The sequence below is a fragment of the Suricata suricatta genome, chromosome 3 (assembly GCF_006229205.1).
Source record: "Suricata suricatta isolate VVHF042 chromosome 3, meerkat_22Aug2017_6uvM2_HiC, whole genome shotgun sequence".
NCBI classification, from domain to species: Eukaryota; Metazoa; Chordata; class Mammalia; order Carnivora; family Herpestidae; genus Suricata; species Suricata suricatta.
The window spans coordinates 42,693,985-42,709,646 of NC_043702.1; the positions used below are offsets into that span (position 1 = coordinate 42,693,985).

The window sequence follows — 15,662 nt, forward strand, 5'->3', positions numbered from 1 at the left end:
CTCGGCTCCGGGACGCGCCCTCTGCGGGCCGCACGCGAGTTCAGGGCTGTGAGGACCGCCACCGTCACGTCGGCTGGCGGCGGTGTAAGGCAGGGGCGGGGCACCACCGCCCTCACTCCCGTTGTTCAGAGTGCTGCCGCTTCTCCAGCAGGAATTAGATTCCCAAACTTCCAGCAAAACAGAAACGAGAAACTCACATCACTGCCTGGCCCCCTTGCCCCTTATCTGCGCCACCTGAGCGGCTAAGTGTTCTGGGCGTTGCCCAGGTAAAAGGGGGGACTGGCGTCTGAGACCGCTGCTCTGCGGACGGAGATTGCCTTGGGGAGAACAGGTGCTCGGCCCGTCACACTGAGCAAGTGAACTCGCGGCAGTCTCACCGCAGGCTTCCCAGCTAAGCGATCTGGACCTCGGATCCAGGCGTAGCAGCCAAACCCACACTGACCTCAAACCCCACACTTTGCAGGGCTAGGCCAGGGGCTCTGCCCTTCCTAACTAGCTTGCACCGTGAGTTTGCAGAGCAAAAGTGCTTGGAGCACTTAATCATTTAGAAGTACACATCCATTTTGTATTTCTCCATCCCAAAATACTCCGGAACATTTTCCAAGTTTGTTTCTCAGAACAAAACACCACTAACCGAACACCATTTTCTCACTCTTTAAACTGTTGAAGTCTCTCTCTCAACACACGATCATTATTCAGTTGTGTTTCCCTGTGCGTTCCACGTGGTGCCTGCATCTGTGCCCGCCCGCCGCATGATTCGAGCAGCAGTAAAAGACCCAAGAGGACTACAAAAGAACCATTATTTTAGTTGTATTCTACAGTGGAGCGGTCATGCAAATTCCATGCTGGGCGAGACTTCCAGGACAGCTTCACCTGACTCCTTCACATTATGGATGAGGACACTGAATGTGAAAAAGAAGCACCTGGACCGACAAAGCCATCAATTTGTAGATTCATGTGAGACTTAGGTCTCTAAAGATACAACATAGTAAAAAATATACTTAGGTTGCTGAGGAGTTGCAAGCATACAACTTGCTAGATTATACAAAATCTAGTTCAGAAACTTTCAGATTTTAAATGCACTGCACAGTCTTATTATGCTAACATAAGGTAACTTTATATACAAATACAGAAACCCAGAAATGTCATTTTTCTTTATAATTTGATTAATGGAATAGAAGTGGGTACATTCTGACACAGAATGTGAATACACTTATATTGATTTGTCTGATATGTGTCAATTTTTAATGTATACAAATTGATTACATTTAGCAAATATTTAATTCGATATATTTCAGGCATATCATGCTACATAATTATGATCAAATGCAAGGATCCACCTTTAGGCCTAATTCTTCACTTAACCTATTTCATTGCTTGCCTTCTTTCTCTCCCAGCATTAAGCCCTCACCAGCCTAGTGCTGGAATAATCCATGAGACCTCTGGATTCCACACTGAGAGATCAGTGTCAGCCTTTGATGTGCTCAAGGCAAGAAAAGAGAAATTTAGGAATTTGTGTTTTACTTCCCAGCTACCGGAGCAGAAGACGTGGAGGAGCGGGGCGCCTGGGTAGTTCAGTTGGTTAAGTGGCCGACTTCAGCTCAGGGCAAGATCTCATGGTTTGTGGGCTCGAGCCCCGCCTCAGGCTCTGTACTGACAGCTAGCTCAGAGCCTGGCACCTGCCTCAGATTCTGTGTCTCCCTCTCTCTCTGTCCCTCCCCTACTCATGCTCTGTTTCTGTCTCAATAATAAATAAAAACATAAAGAATTAAAAAAAAAAAAAAAGAAGTGGAGGAGGAAAGTCTCTGGCCTCGCCTAGAAGAGAAATAACTTCTCTGGACACACATCCCTTTCTTTCACTCAGTTCAAAGATACAGTGGATCTGGGGCGCCTGGGTGGCTCAGTTGGTTGAGCGAAGGACTCTTGATTTTGGCTATGTTCATGGTCTCAGATTTGTGATTTTGAGCCCCATATCAGGCTCTGTGCTGCCCAGGCTCTGCACTGACAGCATAGAGCCTACTTGGGATTCTGTCTTCCTCTCTTTCTCTCTGCCCCTCCCCTGCTTATTCTTTGTCAAAATAAATAAAAATAAACAAAAAAAAAATACAGTGGATCACCTTTACCAAGGGTTAGTTGTCCTCCGCCCCTTTGGTCTCAAGAATGGAATATGGGGAAGCTGTGTGGTAGGCCTCCCTGCTCTCTGTGGGTGGCACCTGTCACATGGGCTGCTGCTCAGGCCAGACCCAAGCCAGGCTCTCCCTCCATCCATCCTGGATCTGGCCAAGATGCAGAAACACCCGGAAGCAGCCCTTCCACCGTCTCTGCTCTGCCTCCCCAGACCGCTTCATACTCAGGGCCCCGGGTCTAAGGCGGTGCTGGTGGGCCAGGCTGCGGACAGACGGGGCTTTACTTGGCCCCTGGGCAGCTGCTGGCTGACCCCCTCTGCTAGCGGAAGTCGATCCACCTAGGGCTAGGAAGGCTGCGGGCCCTGCACTCGCTGCAGCTGTGAGAGAAGCTGCTTTTCCAAGTGCTTTTGGGAAGACACCTCCCTCCAGCTTTAGGAGGGCAAAAGGTTAGCGGGGCCTTGGCCTCTGGTCAGGACTGCGGGCCATGCTTTGGTCGAGACCGTGCCCTTGTAGGAGCCAGAGGTAAGAAGGCGCGGAGGAACGTGGCGCCCCCTGCTGCTGGGACTCACAAAGGCTGGCTTTTCCTCAAAGCCACCCCAGCCTGGAGCTAGGAGCCAGAGGCCAGCGTTCCGGCTCGCCTGTCATCCTCCCGTCCTGGCTTCAACAAGATGGTGGAGACCGGAACCCGGAGCTCCTCAAACAGGTGGTGGCAGAGGCCAACTGTACGATTTTGAAAGTGTGCTGAATACAACTTTTATGGTTTTTTTTAAATGTTTTATTTATTTTTAATACAGAGAGAGACAGAGCATGGGAGGGGGAGGGGCAGAGAGAGAAGGAGACACAGAACCGGAAGCAGGCTCCAGGCTCTGAGCTAGCTGTTAGCACAGAGCCTGATGCGGGGCTCGAACCCACGAACGTGAGATCTGACCTGAGCCGAAGCCGGAGGCTTAACCGACTGAGCCACCCAGGCGTCCCTTAAAAACTGCAGAACAAAGTGAGAGAGGAAATGAAGGACCCCAAAGACAGCCTAACTTGAATGTGGTTAGAGTGAGGGAGCCTGGGCCCTAACAAGTGTTCAGTGGGTTTTCTTTTTGAAGAGCATGGAAGGAAACATAGTGAAAACAGCAATGATAAAATACTAGAATCTGCACACAAGCAGTCTGGCCTGTCGACAGCAGAGAGGTATTAAGCCGGATTGAGGACTGTACCCTTGTAAAGAAATCCCATTTGCAACCCCAGCCCCCTCAAACACTTCCGCTCTAGACAGGTCAGAGAGAGGTAGAGAGCTGACTCTCTCCGCTGGTTTCTCCACGAAACACTGAGCACCTCCAACTTCCATTCCTGCCTCAGGTTGACCAGTCAGAGCTGACGTATCTGGGAGAAGCGAGGGAGGGCATGCCAGCCAGGCAGAAGGAATCTCCTCTCTAAAAGAACTCTAACTAGTGAAATGACGTGACCCTGTCAGGAATGATATGGTCCCCAGGACTCACCTGCCACTGGAGCTCTGACTAGAACGCCGAAGATTACGTGCCTTCACTGCTTTCTGATAATGAAGTGATGACAGGACAAGTAGATGGAAGAGTATGTGAATGTCCATGTACAGACGAGAGCGTGCGTGTCCATTAGAGGGTTATGAAAGTCACAGCAACGATTTATAAAGAATAAAAATGAGGAGGCAGGAAAAAAATTACCATTATGGGGTATACATTTTAAGAGACTAGCACAGATAAGACCTATGAGAAAACTCATTTTGACATTTTGATTTTCATAATAATAAAACTATGTTAAGATAAAATAATGCTTTTATTTTATGCATGCACACATTAAAATTGTATCCCCTCATTTCTCATAAATAGTTTACTAGTCCGGCGGGGGGGGGGGTGGTGGGAACCTTCGTAGTGCTTACTGGAAACAAGGCTATTTCCCACATATAGCTTTCACTGATTCAGGTTTTTATGAACTATTTTTTTTATGTTTAGGCTAAAATGGTCTCTCTAAAATTTATCTTAAACATGCTAAGATATTTTAGATTTGGCGAGAGACCCAGATATCTCATCTGAGTAGGAGACAGACATATTTTCATGTCATGCCCTAAACTAGGGTTTTAGAATGCAAAGCTCTAAAAAAAAATTCAGCAGCAGCAATGGCACATTGATTCTTTAACTTTTTGTAGCCCAAGACACATAAACACACTTCTTGATGAAGAACTAGCTGTAGGTATGAAAATGGTCTCATCCTTCGCTTCTGAAACTTTTTCTGCACCTCAAGTAATACTCCTAGTTTTTCCTATGCAATAGCAGGCTTCAAAATCTCGTTATAAGCCTTAATCACACTGCTGTGAAATCAAAGAACAAATTATCAGATTATCTGACCAGCCAAACAAGTGCCAATATAAGCCTACTGGGAGAGTTCCTTGTTTTGATATTTTAATATATATCAGAATATGTTTAAGAGTTCTTATGCCCAAAGTAAATTTTCAAGGCTGTATTTTAGGCTATTCAAGTCTTATTCATCATGTCCCTGAAATGAGAAGTCATTTACATTATCTTTCTCATATGAAAGGCAAGAATCCAATCACCCCTTTGGAACTTCTCTTTTCCTGAGGAGAAAATATTTAACTTTTTATCACAAGATTTCTTTTACTCATGTTTGTCAGGCTTCACTAGACCTCTTCTTGTTCTCCAGATGCAGTTATCTCCAATGCAAACTAGAGAAAAGTTCCAAATAAGAGTTTAACTAGTGCAGAGCATTAGAGTATCATGGAACAGTATTTCCCGACCATGTATTATATAATCCATTTCTGTTCATTAACAACTAGACAAGTTGTCAACTGCGCCATTTCTTCTCACTACTTTCATTTTTCCTTAAAGTTCTTCCGCATTCTGTTTTGGTGTTGTGAAGAAAGGAAACGTCATTTACAATGAGTTGGGAGGCCAGCAGGGGGAGCTCTCATGCTCTACCACTGTTGTCAATTGCAGACTCCATAGGAAGAGACCTTGAATAAATACTATACTAACCTAGCAGCAGGAGGAAAAAAGGCTTTCCTCCTCCACCTGCAGTGGCCCAGCCAATGAGAGACTGTCACTACTCAGCCAATGAAAAGATACTATGCTTGGAACTCCCAGTTTTCATGGACTTTTTGTTCATAACAGCCTTCCCAACTCCCCTCTTTCTTCTATGTAAGTGCAGTCCTCTTGTTTGGTTCTCTGGACTCGTCCATGATTTTGCTGTAGCGTGCTTGTGCCTGATCGCATTGTCTGCTATTCCTGAGTAAATGCATTTTTGCTGATTAAAATAACTGACAGTTTTATTTTTAAGGTTAAGAGTCTTTAAGTTTATTAATGTATATTTGTCAGTAAATAAGCCTCCTTGTACCTATATAAGATCTGTCTGAAGATCTTTATGCTAAATTAAATATATTTTGGAGCCTGTGCTTTGAATTACTATCAGTGCTCTATTTCTCTTATATAAGTAGATTTAATACTCCCCCTTAGAGGTAGAAATGTCTGGAAATAAATTGGCATCTTATTTTTAAAATTATTTTGTTGTCTTTAATGGTGACTTATATTTGTCCTTTCCCTGTATTGTAAACATGTTGAGGACAAGAACTGTGTACTTCATGTATTCTATGTACTTGTTTCTGGCGCCTGGCATATGGAAGGCATTAAATGTTTGATGAGTTGAACATTCTTAGTCTGCTGCAGTATGATTTCATTGCATATTAAACATAGAAAAACATTACTACTTAGATCCATGAGTTTGAGCTTCTTTAAGTCTTTAACCATGTTTATTTGGACAACAGTTTCTGGCACTGAGATTTCATTTGATTACAATGTGGGTATAAGACATTTAAAGCCAGGTAAATACTACAATCATTACTGGGAGCTATTTGAACTCAAGGTTAAGTGAAAATTCCTGGTGAGGGGACGGCAAGTTTGCACTGTCTCTTGCCCCCAGACAGCTCCCAAAATCTACACTCTTGTAACTTTCATTTCTGCTTGGGCACCAAACCTCCGAGTGCTTTGCTGATTAGTGTCAGGAGCAGCCTGTCCCCCTGCCGTGTCCCTAAGGCGTGATTGCACCTGGTCAGGGAAAAGATGAGTTGCTGGGAGCTGCATCAGCCTTGCTGGATGACAGTCATGGCAAGGAAATGGCAAATGTTTGCACAGCTCCTTCCATGAAGCAAAACTGGTATCTCCTTCTACTGTTGGCTCATATTAGTAATGGGACTGCTGTTGAACTGCTGTTATTAATTAGGCCTCACAATGTTCCAAATCAGACTGATATTTCCCACACAGACACTTCATGGGAAGAAGCTTATTCCCATCTCTACGAAGAAAAATTTAGACAAAGCACTGCAGAAGTTTGTTGAAAGGCTCTTCTAATGACCCTCACAAACCTAAGACATAGACAATAAAGGAGGCTAAAGAACACAAGAGTTAGTATTAACTCTGGCCCAGAGAAAAAGAGCCTAACTTAGAGATAAGAAACAAACAAGAGCCAGACATACGTTACTGCACATGCCTTTGCTAATTGGTGCCACAAATACCTTCCCTTACACTGATATTCGTTATGAGGATAGGTAAAAATAGTTAAAACTTAAACTCATATACAAAGGTCGGCTCATCTAGGGTCCCTATGGTGCTTACACTTTCAACATCAGATAATAAGGTTTACACAAGCAACTTACTTACCAGTGCAAATACCTTCTTCTTTTTGTGAGCCAGACAGAATGACTCCTAGCTTACTCTATGCCTAAATCTTAGCATTATTGATATAAACAAATGTGTTTGCTTTCTGCTTCTCTCTGAGAACACCCTGCTATCTTCTTTGATGTAAGATTTACTACTGGTTTAAACAAATGTGTATGTTATCTGCTTTTTACCTGTTAGCCTATTATTTGTAAAAACTAACTACTTCAGTAAAATTAGAGTAGTTCTACAAAAATGCCTCTGTAAAACCTGTTTCTGTACACCTTTAAAAACAATTTATCACTGAGAATTATTTGTAGTAAAAATTCCACTTTTTTAATGTCATGTTAACACTGGATCTATAAACATAGACACAAAAACTGACAGAGCAGAGATGCCTGCCTGGTAATCAGAAAGAAAGCTGAGACTCTCTCACTCTCTCTTTTGCTGACACTGTCCATCCTTCAGGGAGCCCTGGACCTGCTGGCGCTGGACCCCTGCAAATCATTGCTCCAAAATTTATTATTTCAGACATCATATTGCATGATATGTTTTTTATGTAGGGCATATGTGCCTTTCATTATGACTCATTATCCACTGTTTGAATACCGTGGTTGTTAAAAACAATATCCCAGTTTGATCTAAATAGTTCAGTTTCCCTCCTGGAAATCTGGAGATTCTAGATAAAAATTCTGGACAAAAAAATTTATTATTCCCATTTTCAAAGTATATTTAGCAAATATTTACCTTTAATATAAAAATTATTAAACATTAAGATGTTTATTCAAGAATTTAGGAGTATTAGAATAGATACCTAAGGGGTATTCACAGGGGTGAGGGGATTAATCTACATTGCTCTGGTGGGAAGTACTAGAACCACTAGGAAAAAATCATGGGAGGCAGATCTGGATTTAATTAAGAAAGGGCATTTTATTAGTTAAAGTTTACAACAGGACAGAATGGTTTGTGGACATCCCCCTAAACCAGAAGTTAGAGAATCTATCTGGAACCCTAGCATTAAGATTTTTAAAAAGAATAGCAAAATTCTATATCCTTGAAGGATATTCTTCCAAAGCCAAGATCCTATAACTTTGGAGTTGTTTTACAATATGAAGCCATGTGAGCTGGCCCTTGGACTGCATCCATTCCAGCACTAAGGCATTATCTTGGTGTCTTACTGTGTGTGCCCTGTACAAGGGCAGAGAGAGCCCGGCTATGTTTGTTGGCTAAGGAAGCAGTTTATCATCTTTTAAAGATTTTTGTTTAAAACAGACAAGTCTACTACCACATGTGTATATTGGTGTGCAAGGAAGAATTCTAGCTGATTCAATATAAGCAGCAGCCTGTCCACATGGGGGTATTGTATGGCTTATGATATTTCACTTAACTGATAACGTTGCTTGAGGGAATAGGGAGCTACCATAACTTAGAAGTAACAATGGAAATTACTATTTACTGAGCACCCACTATGTGCTGGGAGTAATAATGGCCTTCCACATGCTATCTCATTTAACCCTCACAATAATACTTTGTGGTATGCATAATTTCTGTTTCAAATATGTGGAAATGGAAAAGACAAGGTAAATGCTAATATGTGGTAGAACTTGAATTTGAACCCACACCTGAGTTCCAAGTCTCGGTTACACAATGGCCTACAAAAACCCTGCTGCTGTTCCAGGCAGCATTCCTCCTAACCCATCAACTCTGATGGGCAGGATCTATTGCCAGAAAGATCTTCTTTAAAATGCCTTCTATAAATGCTCCCATGTGCTCAACGTCTCAAGGAAACTCCAAAGGAATTCTGATATGTCTATCAGAACTGAAGGTTATTTTTTATTTATTATTCATAAATCTTCAGCAAGGTTCTTGGATAGTCAGCTTGGTTATTTTCCTGGTAAGTGAACATGGGGATATTATTCTTCCAATTTTACTGATGAAGAAAGCAAAAGGCATAAAGCCTTACTGCCTTACCTTAGTAGTCAAACATGTAGTAGTAGAGGTTATAGTAGAACTTGTTTCCCTCAGATGTTGCCTTTATAGCTCTACTTGCAATTCTTTGGTCTTTTCCAAAGCTTCTTTTCATAGAGTTTTAATGACAAGTTTCTCTTCCATGTAATGTTCCACATTTAGGGTTTATTTCCTTCCCAAGACTTTCACTCCATTTTTGTCCTAACTACTTCATTGCCTAGAGTAGTCAAGGAGAGTAATATTCTGCTTAAACAGAAAGTTATCATAAAACCAATACCTGCATAATACAATTTTTTTAGAAAGTTACTATATTAGAATAAAAATTTATTCATATTGCTACTCAGATTTTCAAAGGAAATAATGTCTTTGTTTTCTACAACCTACCCTAGTTAATCTCCAACCCACAAGGTAACAGGTGTAGAGAAGGTGAGGGTGGGGTTTTGGGAAGTAAATATGTGTGTTCACTTAGGCATCTTGATCCACAGATCAAGATATTCTCTGGATTTAAATCTCAAGTCTTCCGCACCAGCAGGGAGCATACTAGGCAGCAATGAGTTTGAGGAAACTTGATTAATAGGGCTGCCGATCACAAACCAGGTAAGATGCCTACCAAAAATAAAGTCATTGGTTTAGAATAGTTGAACTGATACCCCCTTCTTTCTTTCTGGCTGTGATTAGAGAGTAGAACTAATAGTCTTCTAAGATCACTCCTGGTTCTGAACAATAAACTCATATCATCTAATTATGGGTCTTTTATTTTTGGTAGCTGAACAACAACAACAAAAAAGTAAAATGTTTATCCAAGATTAAATCCAGAACTCATTCCTGTTCCAGTGTACTGGCAAATATTTTCTTATGCAACAAGAGAATATTTCCAGTGCTCAGCTCTGCTTCTACCTAACCATCTGCAAAGCCATAGGGGGATTGTCTGTATTGAACTGTTACATTTTATCTCATAACCAATTCCTGCCCCAGGAGTCAAAATCAACTACTAATATTCTGTTTTACAGTGAGTCTAACATATCTCTCTATTAAAAGGACATGACAAAAGTAAAAAATGAATGATTATGCCTGTAGAACACTTGCTACGTGTTTACATTAGAAGCCTGGGAAGCCCAGATGTTATGAAAAATAAATCTGGTATAATTTTAGATGGAACATCCACTAAATTAGGTATGGCCCTTGGATAGAGTAAAGAAATGCCTTTTAAAGACTGGTACAAACTGCATTCTGGGTTCAATCATCTTGGGCCAGCCACATGGGGCCGATAAAGGCAAGAGCAATGACAAGTTAATAGGAGTGTTACTGATCATTTCTGGAGGCAAGGATTGCTCTGTGTAAAGTCTTCCTTCAAGCACTGGCACCAGTATTGAAATTAGTGGAAGCTTCTTTTCAAGAGCAGCTAAAATTGAGTTTCTTCTCTACAGCTGGCTCAGTCCTGCACAGCTGACAAGACGGACAGATGACTCTGGGTATGTAGCTGTGCCCTCCACAACGTAAGCAAGAATGAGAAAAGCAGGATATGTGGCCTATTTTAGAATGATCTCCAACTATAAAAAACAGCATCAGAAAGCTATCCTTATAGGCTCTCAGCACGGATCCACTGCGTTGGTGAAGTCTGAGAGGCTGAGCGTAAGCCCGAATAAATGCCCTTTGCTTTTGCATATGTGAAAAGCAGAAAAAAAAAAAAAAGAAACTTATCCTTATAAAAACAGAAGATAGGTTGGGAACTCCGAAAACCTTTGACAATTGATTAGTTTTCCTTCTCATATATGCATTCACTTTTTTTTTTTTAACCATGTATATTTTTGAGGAAATGTTTAATTTAATTATAAATCTAGTAATCAATAGACTTGAATTAAAGCCCTGGTTTTGTCCCTAAATAATTGGGAAGCTTCAAAAATTCTTAGATTTCTTAGAAAACTATTTGCTTATCTATAAATCAAGACCAACTATCAAGTTACATTTTCACATTCTTCATATATCAGTATTTTATTAGGTTTCATCGAAGACTATTAGTGACTGACCAGAGCTAACTTAAGTCTAACCATTAGTTCTTTTAAGATTAAAAAGAATAGAGGTGCCTGGTTGGCTCAGTCTGTAGAGCATGGGACTCCTGACCCCAGGGTTGTGAATTCAAGCCCCACACTGGTTGTAGAGCTTACTTTAAAAAAGGAGAGGGTAGGGGCGCCTGGGTGGCTCACTCGGTTAAGCGTCCAGCTTCGGCTCAGGTCGGATCTCACAGTTCGTGGGTTCGAGCCCCGCGTTGGGCTCTGTGCTGACAGCTAGCTCAGAGCCTGGAGCCTGTTTCAGATTCTGTATCTCCCTCTCTCTCTGACCCTCCCCTGCTCCAGCTGTCTCTCTCTGTCTCTCAAAAATAAATAAAAAGCATTAAAAATATTAAAAAAAAAAAAAAAGGAGAGGGTTGTGCCTGGGTGGCTCAGTCAGTTAAGTGCCTTACTTTGGCTCAAGTCATGTTCTCATGGCTTGTGAGTTTGAGCACAGAGCCTCTATCTCCCTCTCTCTCTGTCTCTTCCCCATTATCTCTCTTTCAAAAATAAACAAACATTAAAAACATAAAAGATTAAACATAATAAAAAAATAAGTATGTCATTTAAAGATAAAACTTCTGTTTTTTAAATATATTTATTTTCAATATTTTATATATTTTATAGTAATTATCTATATACTCATTTTATGTAGTGGTTCTTATAAATATACAGTTCAATCATATGACTTTGACTTCACATAACATTAAATAGTATTGACTTTTCCTATTACTATTTATTATAAATTTACAGAATTTAACTGAATGAGACCATGGTCCCATTTAGGGAAACAATCTGGAGTATAATACATTTCTTTCTGATTTGAAGCAAGTATGACTAGATTTTTACATAACTGCAAATGAATGTGTGGCATCATTAGAAGAAGATTTTACTGTTTATTAAGAATGAAAAGTTATTCATGGAATTTATACACTTTATCTATCTTGGAATCAGAATTCCTCATGCTAAAGTCCTTTTGTAGTTATTATTTAATATTTTTCATTTTTCAAAGCCTATTCCTCTTTTTAAAAACCCCAGATGAAGAGAGCTAAAAATTACATAAAACATTTATCTTATCGTCACTTTCCCTAGTCAGCATAGGTCAAACACAAAAGTCTAGTCATACTTGCATTAAATGAGAAAGATGTCCTAAAATTCTAATTTGTTTCCCATTCCATAAGTCAACACACAAGTTTTATTTAATCATACTTTGTAAACATCACTGGAAAAACAAATTTCAAAGTATGTTCTTTCAGCATAAGCTATGCAATTTTCAAAAGAATTATAAAGAAAAGACCAAGAAACCAATACTTTAAGCTTGGCATTCTGAGGTGGGGAATAGTCCATTAGTAACATGGATTTATATGCCTATGACCATGGCTTAAAAAAAAAACCCCTTCTTCTAGAACAAGTGCCATCAAGGCAAGTGGAAAAAGTTGAATTGGAATAGAGCATGGTGAAAATGGGACAATATCTAAAGGCAGTCCATAAATGACCATTAGGTTAACTTACCCCGAGGCCTTTGAGTATGTAGGTGTTTGCAAAGCAACTTAATTTAAGAAACAACCCAAAAAGATCAAAGTAACCTGAAACTGAAAGTCACATCACAACCAGATCCATGAAAAGATCAAATATTCCATGTGTGTCCTTAAAAAGTTCATAATTATATCCTCAAAAATGAACAAAACAAAACCCAAAAGTGAACTACCAATGTAGTTGCCTGGATTTAAAGAAATGTGTCCACTCTCAACTCTAAATTGGAATGTTAAAAGAAAGTGTTTAATAAAGTTTTATTTGCAATGAAATTCAAAACTCAAAAATGATTTCCAGTTTGGCATTGGCAAATTCTAGTTCATAGCAGCTTAATGTTTTCAGATAAAGGGAGCAGTTTCAGAAGTTAAAGAACAGAAATTCAGAGGGGCCAACAGTGGCTTCTCAGGAGGGATTACTACAACTTGAACCTTTTTGAATTTTTCTTCACTGACTTCCTTGAAATTTTCTCCTTCCATGTATGCCAAGAATCTGGTTTTGTGAGTCACTGAATTCAGCTTTTTTTCTGAAAGTGATCTCTCAATCTGAGATAATTGAATGTTGTTGGCAAGCTCTATTACTTTACTTCATATTGACTAGAGGGATGTGGTTACAAAGCAGTCACCAGCCTAGGGCCTCAGGGAAAGAGGACTTGGAACACCACACCTCACAAAACAAAGGCTCTTCAAAGAAACGAGTCCCACTCCCAGCCAAGTATGACAGAACCGCACCACTCCAGCAGCCCTCTTCCCAAATCGGAATAGAGCACGTCCTGAATTTGATGGAAAGAATCAAAGATATCCAGATATTGACCAAAGAGTGAATATTTTCTACTCACAAAAATGCCATTGTTAATAGCGATTTGTATAGAAGTGAGAATACAACAGCTCAGCACAACAGACTCATCTAGAACTTGCATGAGGCCTTGCCCTTCACCTCCACTACTGTCACAGGCCCTCGTTCACAAGTCCCCAAGACAGTCAGACCACATGCCCCCTTAGGCAGTTATAGCACCAACAGAATTTGTGCCAAATTGGGTGGAGGTTTATCATGTGCAGGGCGGAGGCCTATCATGTGCAGGGAGGAAGCCAAGCGCTTCATCACAGCTCAGACTACCCTCCTTACACCTTTGTTCCTCCGCTCTGGTGAAATCCCACCATTATGCTTTACCTCAGCTCCTTTCACTGCAGCCCTGAGAATCTTAATCCCATTTTCCTCTAGCTCCTCTACCCTCATCTCCTCCAGGCCCTATGGGAAACCTGGGCCTCCCATCAGGAATATTTTCCTGCTTTGTAAGGCCCCTGCCTGTGGTCATGCTGTCTGCTACACTTCATCGCTCTTTTATGTCAGCCTCTTATGTCACTTTCCCTTGTTCAGCGGGAACTTCAGGGCCTACGTCCACCCTTCCTTTCTACCTGGTGTCAGCTTAAGGATCTTGTGGAATAGAATCAAAAAGATAAACTTCTTAGTGATAAGACTGTGGATCATCTCAGGAATTTATATTTTATCAATAATGTAAAAAGTAATGTGATTATAGTTTGTGTATAACAAAATACATTAAACATATAAATATTAAGTTGCTTCAAATTATTTAGTGTAAAAAATAGTATGGCACCCAATTTTTAAAATGAAAATGCTTGTTTTAAGGGTCTGCTTACATTCTAAAATGCAGAGTAAATTTAACTTCTGCTAAAAAACTGTTCTATCATGACCTGATATTTAGAGTCTTACACATTAACTCTTGTATGTTATCAGCATACTTTTTCTTATTAACATTAACTTTTTAAGTTCTAATGACATGAGGAAATCATCTTGAGAGGCTTTATAGATGTATTATTATTATATCTCCATTAACTTAGATTTTCCCTTCAGTGGATATCGTTTTTCTCCTCCCTTAATCTGGCATTCTAATTTAAAAAATATACAATTAAAAAATAAAAACTCAAGGTAAACATAAAAATCATATAGAATTCACTCTTCCCCTCAGAAAGTCATTCTTTCATAAATAGCTCTATGGGATTATAGCTTACATAATTTTTTTTTACTGAGAACAGTAAATTTGCCTCCTCCACAAGGATTAATGTTAATAACCTCAGGTGTAGCTTTTCTTATGTTTCTGATATATAAATATAGTCTAGACATATAGCATGCTGTGGGGTGTGTGTGAGCACTGTATGTATATGTGTGCAAAATTTAGGTGGTCATTTGTTTTTATAATAATAGGATCTTATTATATATACTTCCCTATATTAATATTTTTATACTACACGGTATTATGAAAATTTCTCCAAGTCAATGAGCATAAGGAAAAATGCAGTAATTTTGAATACAGTTGTGTGAAGCCTTGGGTAACTTAAAAAATTGTGTTTTAGTTTTCTTACCTATAAAATTACTACCATCTACCTCATAAGCTGTTGTGAGGATCAAATAAGTTCCTAGCTCAGGGCACATGCTTCTTAAGAACCTATTTCTGCTTTGAGAAGAATGTTGGTGCAATTTTGATGGGGATTGCATTGAATGCGTAGATTGCTTTGGGTAGTAATGACATTTTCACAATGTTTATTCTTCTGATCCATGAACAGGGAATGTTTTTCCATTTCTTGGTGTCTTCTTCAATCTCTTTCATAAGTTTTCTATAGTTTTTATCATATAGGTCTTTTACATCCTTGGTTAGATTTACTCCTAGGTATTTTATAGTTTTTTGTACAATTGTGAATGGGATCAGTTTCTTGATTTCTCTTTCCGCTGCAACAAACTATTCTCAACTTCGTATGGAACCACAAAAGACCCCGTTTAGCCAAAGTAATATTGAAGAAGAAAAACAAAACAGGAGGCATCACAATCCCAGACTTTAGCCTCTACTACAAAGCTGTCATCATCAAGACAGTATGATATTGGCACAAAAACAGACACATAGACCAATGGAATAGAATAGAGAAACCAGAACTGGGCCCACAAATGTATGGCCAATTAATTTTTGACAAAGCAGGAAAGAGTATCCAATGGAAAAAAGACTGCCTCTTTAGCAGGAGAACTGAACAGCAACATGCAGAAGAATGAAACTAGACCACTTTCTTACACCATACACAAAAATAAACTCAAAATGGCTGAAGGACCTGAATGCGAGACAGGAAACCATCAAAACCCTTGAGGAAAAACAACCTCCTTGACCTCCACCGCAGCAATTTCCTACTCGACACATCCCCAAAGGCAAGGGAAATGAAAGCAAAACTGAACTCTTGGGACCTCATCAAGATAAAAAGCTTCTGCAAAGGAAACAATCAAGAAAACTAATAGGC

General features: G+C 40.0%; 1 protein-coding gene across 4 annotated transcripts in view; it reads right to left on the reverse strand.

Annotated features, from left to right (window-relative positions):
• C3H2orf88 (chromosome 3 C2orf88 homolog) overlaps nt 1-15,662 on the reverse strand; it is a 57,445-nt gene that overhangs the window by 29,296 nt on the left and 12,487 nt on the right. For 2 of the 4 annotated variants that reach the window (XM_029934244.1, XM_029934248.1), the window contains exons 2-3: nt 8,789-9,002; nt 3,617-3,669 (exon numbers count right to left, since the gene is read on the reverse strand). The exons of 1 other annotated variant lie outside the window; for it this stretch is intronic. The gene's annotated coding sequence lies outside the window, so the exon portion shown is untranslated. The remainder of the gene's footprint in view (nt 1-3,616; nt 3,670-8,788; nt 9,003-15,662) is intronic. One more of the 4 variants, XM_029934247.1, reaches the window with a different exon arrangement.